Below are 11303 nucleotides of genomic sequence, written 5' to 3'. Positions count from 1 at the left end.
AGTGAAAATTAAACTTCTTGGCACAATGAGAAGGCTGAGTTTGGAGGAAGCAAAGAAAGGACCCCCAAAATGGAATCAGGGCATGTTGCCGGCGACTCCTCTAATGTCCAGGAGGCTGCAGGCTGTCTAGAGAGGTATACAGGGGAAGTTGCTGATGATGGAGACTTAGAAAGTTATTAAGACTATAAAAATATTGAGTCAAACAGTTTGCATTCCTGTGAGGGAAATCCCCTTTCACCATTCAACACATGCAGTAAAATAATACAAAGTAGCTATTTAGAATATACTCCAACAGCTTGGGGCCTTCTGGATCCCTCAATGAACACCTACTTCCTGAGGAACTGGAGGAACCTCTTGTTTCTAGAACCAGAGGAGTCTGCCCAAAACCTGTCCCGCAGTAGGTCAAAAGGACTGGGGAAGAGTGTCCACTGAGTGCCCAGCACAGTGCCTGGCACAGAGTAGGTGGGCAGCCCACAGAATCATGTAGAAGTCAATCAGTACCAAACCCTGAGTGTCCCCTGGGTGGGATATGTAGCAAATGCAGAAACAGAGACTGGACTTCCTGTTGGGGTGAGAGTCAGAGCCTTGTTGACCCAAGGGCTGAGAGGACACATGCATTTGCTAGGAAATTAAATGGCCCTGAGGCATCTTCATCAGGTGATAAATGGCTTGAAGGGACCACAGTACCGCCCACAAGACAAATGAGCTGTGTGTGGCCCATTTGTCCAGACCCTACCAGCCCTCATCACAGTCATGGAAGTCACCTGTATGCCCACAGGGACAACCCTGATTTATTCCAGGACCCTCTCACTTTGCAAAGTTCCCTTCAGGTATTTTTGGAGAGACCAGAGAGGTAATCACACATGAACTCCTGGACAGCCCCATTCGGTTTCTGCAGGCTGTGTGACAGCCACCCCACCTACCTAGCACTGGCATAGCCTCTCAGCACAGTTTCTGATGCTCTGAACACCTCAAGAGACCAAACCTGCATGAGTATATGCATCACCGGGCAGATGACATGGGAGGAGTTGTAAGAATCTTCAGACCAATGGTTCACAGGTGAGTGGTGAAGAATGTATAATATTATGCTCTTTGACCCCAACGCTCAGGACAACAGAAATGAAAGGCTGTCAGCAGAGCATGAGGGAACAAGCTTTAGTACTGCTGGTGAGTTTGGTCCAAGAATCACAATCATAAGCTCATTTCCCTACATGAGAAATGTACTATTCACTTATTCATTCATCCAAAACAAAACATTTCAAGGACATTTTCACACTGAACTTGGCATTTCCAATCCAACTCTGGTGAGGGGCACTCTGGGTCCCTTGTGATAATTGGTGGTCATGTCTGGGAGATAAACTGTTATCTGTTCACTAGATGATTTCCTCCTGTTCACAGGCATTGCTGGACTTCACTTCCCAACCTTCTTTGCAGTTAGGTGTGACCATGTGACAGTTCCCATCAAAGGAACAGGGGCAGAAGTGACGTGTGTCACCCGGCCCATGAGAAGCTCCCATGTGTGATCATCCATGCTCTTTGCCCCTCAGTCAGCTTAATGAAGAAAAGCACAGTGACCCTGGAAGTGACGTGTTGAAGACAGCAGATGGCAGGTGAAGATAGTAAGATGTCAGAGTCCTGGACCCAAGAATCAGTGCTTAGAGGAGAGCCAGCCTGCCAAGCACAACACTCACTTTGGACTTCCCATCATGTTTGAGCCTTATATATCATGAGGTTTATTTGTTACAGCAGCTGGCATTACTTTAAGTAAAGCCAGTTGGAAGATCTATTTGGCCATTAGAGAAAATGTCCTGTTCTAAAACTTTAAAACTTAGGGGTGACTGAGTGGTTGAGTGTTTGCCTTTGGCTTGGGTCATGATCTTGGGGTCCTGGGATTGAGTACCGCATGAGGCTCCTCTTGAGGAGCCTGCTTCTCCCTCTGCCTATGTCTCTGTGTCTCTCATGAATAAATAAATAAAATCTTTTAAAAACAACAACAACTTTGAAACTTAAAAGTGTTTGTGGTAAATATGTTTCCCTTCTCTTTTTTTAAAGATTTTATTTATTTATTTCAGAAAGAGAGCAAGGTAGGGGCAGGAAAAGAGGGAGAGGGACAAGCAGACTCTGCCATGCTGTATGGGAAGCCTAACATGGATGGGCCTCAATCCCCAGACCATGAGATCATGACCTGAGCTGAAATTAAGAGTTGGATGCTTAATCGACTGAGCACCCCCAGGCACCCCTGTTTCCCTTCTTAGAGCTGCCCAAACTACCTTGATTTTGCAAAATACTAAAAATTAATAAATGGTGTTCAATGCATGGAGAGGAACAACATGACCTGCTTCAACAGCTTAGGATAAAAAGGGAGTCACATGTCTTTGAATTTCTAATTACATGTCTGCAAACTCCTATTAGCAGGAAGTTCAGTACTCCCATTCTGAAGCCTCCCTAATACACACCTAACACCAGGCAAAGAGAACTACTGCCATCTTTGTTTCTGATGCTGCCACCCAGTGTCACTGCTGAAAACGGGTCCCCAAATCTGCAGAAGGCTATGCACCACTGCACAAATGCCCCTGCTTGTCCCGACCCTCATCTAAGTGCCACGGCTTGGGATTCCCCCCAAACCTCCACACCAGCAGAGTGGCTGAACCCGGGACTCCCCGCCTCCGCCCACATGATGTCTGGAGCAGCACAGCCCTGTCAGCGGAGCAACCTTGGCCAGAGTCCGCTAGATGACCCCATGGGCCTCCCTAACTTCAGATCTCAGGGAGAAGGGGCTGGGGTCTCGGTTCTTTCCTCCCCAGAGGCTCTTGGTTTGCATGTGCCAGGACTCTGCACACCAGGGAGGCCAGCACCTGCTAAGCCTGCTCTTTGCTGACCCCCACCTGGAAAACGAGAGCCCACTCTCCTTCCACTGCAAAACAAAGGGGCCACCCAGTGACTCTCAGCAGATCCAGATCAGCTCTAAGATGTCCTTCTGTTTCGGCTTGTTCAAAAAAGCAGCTGGGAGCTTTTTCTTCTCTATTAAAAAAAAAATTGCTGCATATTACATTGAGTTGAAGGGAATAGATGATGAGCCCCTGGGAAGATATTAATTTCTATTCTGCTACAAAAACACATACAAGCAGACTGCTGAGAATCTGATCCCCTCATTTTGCTTGTAAAACATGTTTTGTATTTGTTCATTCCTTTTTGCAGAATATATTAATTTGCATTTGCTCTTTTTTAGAATTTGGCTAATGGCTTATTAACTTAAGACTGTAAAGGAACTTTCCCTTCAAATAAACATAATATTAAGTCCTCCAAAGAACTAGCCCCACAAGAACGTGTGAGCCTGGAATAGCCAGTCTCCCTTCTCTGTGCTCACACTTGCCACCTGTGCGCCCCCTCTTCCCCTAGGCTGTGGTATCTGATCCCCAGATGCTCTGGCCTGAGGGCAGGCAAAATCAAGATCTTGCCTTTTTCTCTACTGAGGTGAAATTTAGTTGTTGTCTTTATGGTTTTAATTAAAAGCAGGTAAGAGAGAAAGGAAGACCCTATAAGTAGTGTAAGACTATGTGGATTTACAATACGTGGGTGTAAGCCCCACAGTAGGATACACTTGCTTCAAGCTTGTGTGTCTCTCTCCCTTGATGCAGGGTCTGCTGGGTGCTTTCCTGATTTTGACCATTCCCTATTCTGCCCCAATTACTTCCGGGGTACGCATTAGGGCAAGAGCCCCAGTCAGGAGTCCATGGCCAGGGGTTGGCTACAGGGTCAATTGAATCCCCTGCCCCAAGCCCACCTGCTCCCAGGTATCTGATGGGAAGGAAGAGCCAGCTGCCTGGAAAGTCTGGGCCCCTTCTTCCCTCCTACTCCACTTTGCCCCACTCTGCAGAAGGGCCATTTCCTCCCACGTGCTATTGATTAAGTTTATCAATTCTCTCTCTTCTTCCTCCATTTTGTTTAAATTTATTACTTCCTTTTTCTTCTTTCTCTTGGTTTGTAACTTAAAGGGAATAAAGTTCATCAGGTATGGACTTGATTTATTGTTTCTCTTTTTTTTCCTCTCCATAATATAAGCACTGGGAGCAATAAATCTCCTCTAAGTATTGCATTGGCAGCATCCCAGAAATTGAGATATGTCACTTTCATGGTTTTGTTCTTTAAATATTCTGTGGAGTCCTAAATGTCTTCCCTAACGAAAGGTTTATTTAAGAAAGGATCCGCTCTGCCGAACACAATAAGAAACAGCTGAAAAAGAGGTTCAGCTCAAGGAAGGGAAAGGCAGAAGATACAACGACCATTTGTGGATAATGCGATTTTATTCCTAAAATAATCAAACAAAAAATTGAATTCTTAGGACTAATAAGAGTTTAGTTAAAGTGAACAGATATAAAATAATTCATAAGTCAATGCCTTTCCTCTATACCAACAGCTAGAAAACAAAAGGGTAGGGGAAGAACCCCATACACTCTAGCAACTGTAAAAGTAAAATACCTAAGAACTAGTTTAACAATAAATTGCGCAGAAACTATATAAAACCAGAGAGTTATAAAAGAAGAGCATAAAATAAAAAGACATGTCATGCATGTGATAAGATTCAATGTTGTAATGATGTTTCTTTTCAAGTTGATGTATATATTTAAAGTTATGTCAATCAAAATCTCAATGGAAATTTTTTTGAAACATGACCAAATGATTCTGAAGCACATCTGGAAAAATAAAGAGACACCATTTTGCCTGGGTATCCTCCTAGGGAGGTGAAGTTCTGGGCTGGGAGAGGAGACATCGATGGCAGGGGTGGGAGGCAGGTGGGGCCAGAGGGTTGGCCACCACCTGGGCCTTGCAATCCCTAAACTTTGAAAGTGGTCCTGGCTCTTAACTCCTGGATGTGACTTTGGGCAGTTCCCACTTGGCGGGGAGCAGTTCAAAATATATTCACTGAGCATCAGGCATAGCTATGAAGGGAGCACATTCGTGGCGGAAGTTAGACTCTTTTGTTCTGTAGCATTCTGACTCTCCTGTTGGTATTGGAGGGCCATACATCTTCTAAGAGCCATAAAAAGAAAATTTCAGTGGCAGATAATAAACTTTTGGTGTGTCATTTAGTGACAAAGATAAGGATGACAGTGTTAAACTATAAGCAGGGTATTATTTGCCCATATAAATTATGGCTGAGTCTGGGTTAATTTTTTCTAAGGTTACATGTGGATGAGAAAAAGGGTGTTAGCATTTTTATGAGGTCATGGAATGTCAGGACTGACTAATGTTTCTGAATAAGTATCTCCTGCATGGAATTTAATCCTCCCCCAGCTGCCTCTTAGAGGAAAGCCCAAACGGGTGGACAGCCACCCACAGTCCGCTATTCCTGTGTTAGAACACTTGCTAAAATTTTTATTTTATAATGTGGAGGCCCACAGACTCACTCCTCATGGCAGAGAATGACTGATCATCACCCTCCTGTCCCTTTGGGATGCTTGACCAAACAGTGAGATGTACACACATGTCTGTACCCATACTTACTGATTTCATAGGATCATAGCCACTTTTCAGGTCCCATACCCAGAGGCCCTGCTATAGAGGTAGATTAGTCACAGATTAGTGCATGATGGTACTTCTTGGGGCTTACAGTAAGGCTTTGCCCAAGTCGCTAAAAATGTGCAAGAAGGGGAGAAGAGATTGCCCTCCAAGAGTGATCAAAAAGAGCTGGGTGATAGGGTGCTTGAGTGGCACCATCAATTAAGTGATCAACTCTTGGTTTCAGCTCAGGTCATGATCTCAGGGTCATGAGATTGAGCCCCACATCAGGCTGCATGCTCAGTGTGGAGTCTGTCCCTCTCCCTCTGCATCTCCCCTAGCTCGTGCTCCCTCTCTCAAATAATTTTTTTTTTTAAATCTGGAAGAAAAAAGAAAAGAACCTGGTAAGAATACCCCTGGTCAGGACTCAGCCTAACCCATGCCTGACCACCACAATCCCCAACAGAAAGAATGGCTGACATTTGTGTTAGGTTTCTGTATGGACATATGTTTCCCATCTCTTGGTATATACCTAGGACTGAAATTGCTGGATCAAATGGTAACTCTATGTTGAACTTCTTGAGGAACTACCAGACTATTTCCAAAGTGGCCATTTTACATTGCCACCAGCAGTGTATCAGGGCTCCAATTTCTCCACATTCTTACCAACACTTGTTATTATCTTTTTGATTATAGCAATTTTAGTGGGTGTAGAGTGATATCTCATTGTGGTTTTGATTCACATTTCCCTGATAAACAATGTTGGGCATCTTTTCATATGTATTGGCCTATGTATATCTTCTTTGAAAAATGTCTATTCGGATCCTTTGCCTATTTTTTAATTGGTGAGAAGATTTTTTCCCTCAACACCAGATACATGGTAACTTTTCCAACCTCAGTTCTCCAACTCTCCAACACCAACTAGATGCCCAATAATTCAATCTTATTCTAATACTACCTAGAGTTAGCATCAGGCTCCACAGGTTTAAGAGCTCAGTACAAGACTGCCCCCACTTCAGAAGCCAGCTGCAAATACTGTGTCCCCAGGTTATACACTTCTGTCCAATTTGGCTAAAAGTCAGCAGTTCCCACCCACCCCAGGTTCAGTAATTTACTAGGACAATGCATAAAGCTCAGGAAAACCCCAGTGAGCCCTGAGCACTGGAGCCTCTATCCTATGTCACCCTCCTGATATGTAGATATGTTCATCTTACTCAGAAGCTCTTGAACCCTGTCATTTAGGGGTTCTTGTGGAGGTTTCATTATGTAAACATGACTGTGCCATTGATGATTATCTCAATCTCTAGCCCCCTCCCCTCCCTGGAGGTTGGGGGTGGGGGGTGGGGTTGAAAGTTCCAAGCTTTTAATCAAGGCTTGGTGTTTCTGGGAACCAGACCCTGTCCTGAAGCTACCTAGAGGTGGACAGTTCAACTTATTAGAAAAAAAAAAAAAAAAGTCGCTCCTATCATCCTTATCACTCAGGAAATTCCAAGGGTTTTAGGAGCTCTGTGCCAAGAACTGAGAACAAGAACCAAGTATCTTTCTTATAATACCTCTATTAAGTTATTTGTTATTCAGTTATGAGTTCTCTATATAGTCTAGATACCAGTCCCTTATCAGATATATAATTGTAAATATTTTCTCCCATTCAATAGATTGTCTTTTAACATTCTTGTTGTGTCTCTAGCACAAAAGCTTTTAATTTGATGAAGTCCAATTTATCTATTTTTTGTCTTAGTTTCCAAGGAGACAAAGATTTATCTCTATTTTTTCTGAGATTTTTATACTTTTAGCTCTTATATTTAGGTCTATGACTCATTTGGAGTTAATTTTGTATCTAGTGTGAGGTAGATATACAACTTTAATTTTCTGCATGTGGCTATCCAGTTGTCCCAGTATCATTTGTTAGAAACCTTATTCTGGGAGTGCCCCTCTACTTGCTAGATGGGATGCTGTGTGATTCATAAATCACTTAATAAAGCCAATTAGATCTGCAAAACAAACCAAAACACACACACACACACACAAATTATTCTTTTCCCCATGTCTTGGCATCCTTGTCAAAAATCAATTGGCTGCAAATATGAGGTTTATTTATGGACTCTGAATTCTATTCTGTTGATCTATATGTCTATCTTAATGCCACTACCACATTGTCTTCATCACTGTGTTTTTAGCAAATTTTGAAATTGTAAAGTCCTCCAAATTTATTCTATTTCAAGATATTTTTGTCCTTCTAGGCCTCTTGAGTTTCTATATGAAATTTAGGATCAGTTTATCAATTTTTGCAAAGAACCAGCTGGAATTCTGACAGAGACTGCATTGAGTCTGCAGATCAATTAGAGGAATATTACCATTTTAATAATATTAAGTATTTTGATCCATGAACATAGGATATCTTTCCCTTTGTTTGGAATTTTAAAATTCAACAATATTTTGTAGGGATTTTTTATTAAAGATTTTATTTATTCATGAGAGACACACAGAGAGAGGCAGAGACATAGGCAGAGGGAGAAGAAGGCTTCCTGTAGGGAACCCGATGTGGGACTCCATCCTAGAACCCCAGGATCACACCCTGAGCTGAAGGCAGACACTAATAAACAGCTGAGCCACCCAGGTGTCCCAATATTTTGTAGTTTTAAGAGTATAAGTTTTATACTTCTGGGACAACTGGGTGGCAGAGTCAGTTGAGTGTCTGACTCTTGGTTTCAGCTCAGGTCATGGTTTTGGGGTTGTGGGATCATCAAGCCCTACATGAGGCTCTGTGCTCAGTACAGAGTCAGCTTGGGATTTTCTCTTCCTCTCCCTCTGCCCCTCCCAAGATAAATACATCTTAAGAAAAAAAAAGTGTAAGTTTTACACTTCTGTTGTCAAAGTTATTCATTTCATTCCTTTTTGGCATTATTGTAAATGAAATTATTTTCTTAATTTCATTTGCAGATTGTGCAAGTATATAGAAATACAACTGATTTTTGTATATTAGTTTTGTATCCTGAAACCTTGTTGGACTTGTTATGAGTTCTAATAATTCTTTTAAGATTTATTTATTTTAGAGAGAGAAAATAAAAGAGGGCAGGGGGGAAAGATAGGGGGAGAAAGTCTTAAACAGACTCCACACTAAGCGTGGAGCCTGACATGGGGATCAATCTCATGACCTTGAGATCATGACCTGAGCTGAAACCAAGTCAGGTGTTTAACCAACTGCACTGCACAGGCACACCTCTAATAATTCTTTTTCAAAAACACTGTATTGAAATGACAGAATTTAGGAAATCATCCTTAGGCCACCTCATTCCAAAAGTTCAGAGAACTAATTTCCCATAACGAAAAAAATGAGGAACACAAAGTATCAATGTAAAAATCCCACCCACAGTGTCTGTAAGAGAGGATAAGAAGCAGAATAACATCCATATGGACAAAAAGTGAAACTATACCAACTATTCCAAGTCAAGAAAAAAGATATTACAAATGTCATAATTAGAAGTGAGTCTCAGAAGTGAGATGACAGCACTTAGGATAGATTTAGAAATAAAAGAGACAATAATTTTAGGTATGAAAACAAAATTAGAAAAAATACAAGAGCAAATCAGATGATGCATCATGAGAAATAAAACGTGAAAAGTAGAAATTTTTTTTAATCAAAAAAGAAAAGCACACAGGGACGCCTGAGTGGCTCAGTGATTGAGCGTCTGCCTTCAGCTCAGGGTGCGATCCCAGGGTCCGGGGATCGAGTCCTGTATCAGGATCCCTGCAGGGATCCTGCTTCTCCCTCTGCCTATGTCTCTGCCTCTCTCTGTGTGTCTCTCGTGAATAAATAAAACCTTTTGAAAGAAAAAGAGGCATACATAAAGGAGTTCAAAAGAAAACGACAAATACATAAAATAGGCAAAGGAGTGCCTGAAAATGAAGCTCGCAACAAGGGAACAGAACAAATACTAGAAATTAAAATTCAAGGAAACTTCCCTGAAATTCAAAAGGGGGAGCAGGAGAGATTTGATACTACATCACATTAGTCAGGATCCATTTAAAAGAAACCACAAGGGAATTTCAACAGGAAAGTTTCCTATCAAGGATTACTGACTATAACAGGAGGTTGGAATAATGGAGGAATGGCCAATAAAAAATAAAAGGAACTTTAAAGAACACAGAAGTAGCAGATAAAGGGAAAAGCCTCTATATCTAGGGCTGAGACAGAAGAATCAACAAAAGATCCTCCTTCCTCAGGACTGATATCAAGACCTTGGAAGGGGACATAGCTGTGACTCCCTGGATGGTGAACTTTGCTGAAGTTGAAACCACCTAAAAGCATGCCAAGGGAAGTTTCCCATGGGTAGTGCCCTGTGCTACTGACCACCAGGTTCTGATCAAGCTAAGAGCTCCATCACTGCAGCCACTGCATAAGCCCAGTGCATGAGGAACACTAGAGTCAAGTAGAGAAACCCTTTCCTCCTCCAGTGCCCCTACAGCACCTCTACTGACAAAGTTTAACACTGGGCCAGCTCTCAAAGAAGGAATAGCTATGGGGTCCAGCTCCATTATTGCAGAGCAGACAATGAAAATGGTTTTGGAAGCTGAGACATAATAGATTAATAACTGATGCATATATATTAAAAATAATACAATATGCTTGAGAAAATTGACTCAGAGTGAGCAATGGCTAAGACACATTTTAGTAAACTTACTGGATATTTAAGGGAGGGGGAATCTTTTAATCATCGAAATGAAAAAGAACAAGTAACTTATAAGGGAAAGAAAATTAGATTATCATCAGACTTTTCAACAGCACTTCTTTGTGTCAGAAAAAAAAAATGGTGAGAGCTATCTAAGGCAAAAGTGTGAGCCAAGGATTTTATATTCAAGGAAACTGACTTTCAAGTGTAAAAGGTACAAACTGTTATCAAGATACAAGAACTCAGGGAATATCGTTCCCATGAGCACTTCCTGAAGAATTTACTAGAGAACAAGACTCAGACTGCCAAAATTACTAGCTACATCAGCACAAGAACTAGCAGAGAGCATTAAATACATAGTTACTTGTAGAACTAAAACTATATGAAGTTTAACAGGCAGAGAATAGGGGCACTTGGGTGGCTCATTCCTTGAGTGTCTGCCTTTGGCTTAGGTCATGATCCCAGGAACCAGCCCTGTATCAGGCTCTCTGTTCACCAGGGAGTCTGCTTCTCCCTCTGTTCCTCACCCTGCTTGTGTGCGCGCACTCTCTCTCTTTCAAAGAAATAAATTTAATTTTTTTTATTTTTATAAATAAGCTTATAAAAATAAATAAAAAGCAGAGAATATGGTATATAAAGGCTATAAGCTCTACTGATGTGGATACAGAAAAGCTATGAACATTGGGGTGCAAACTTTTTTTTAATGTGGAACACTTCACAAATTTGCATGTCATCCTTGTGTGGGGCCTTGCTAATCTTCTCCATACCATTCCAATTTTAGTCTATGTGCTGCCAGAGCAAGCACAAGAACTTTTAAACTCTTCTCAGTTATCATTCTGCTGGTAGCAGCATTAGTACTGATATTCCCTGTTGTGTGTGTAATGTTGCCTAAAACAAATGAGTAATTATGAGCTTTCTTAACTATCATCCCCTGTGTCCTAAAAATCAGGATTCTCAGTGTGGAAGAATAGACAGCTGAAATTTTTTAAAAGATTAAATAAAAAATCCATAGTCCTGAAATTTAATTGGAAAAACAGTATGAACTTATGAGGTATTTGATCTATTGTTCTATCTATATCTAATAGCTCCATCCATTGAAACAGCCTGGAAACAATGACCAGTTCGTAGCAATAA

General features: G+C 41.6%; 1 non-coding gene across 1 annotated transcript; it reads right to left on the bottom strand.

Moving 5' to 3' along the window:
• Window positions 1-10868: 10868 nt before the first annotated feature.
• Window positions 10869-10974, bottom strand: LOC119866022. The gene has a single exon (XR_005378960.1). It is a non-coding gene; the product is annotated as a U6 spliceosomal RNA (small nuclear RNA).
• Between the last annotated feature and the right edge of the window lie 329 nt (window positions 10975-11303).

This window comes from Canis lupus, chromosome 25 (genome assembly GCF_011100685.1).
Source record: "Canis lupus familiaris isolate Mischka breed German Shepherd chromosome 25, alternate assembly UU_Cfam_GSD_1.0, whole genome shotgun sequence".
NCBI classification, from domain to species: domain Eukaryota; kingdom Metazoa; phylum Chordata; class Mammalia; order Carnivora; family Canidae; genus Canis; species Canis lupus.
Note: the sequence above shows the minus strand (reverse complement) of the source record. Positions and strands in the feature narration are given on the sequence as shown.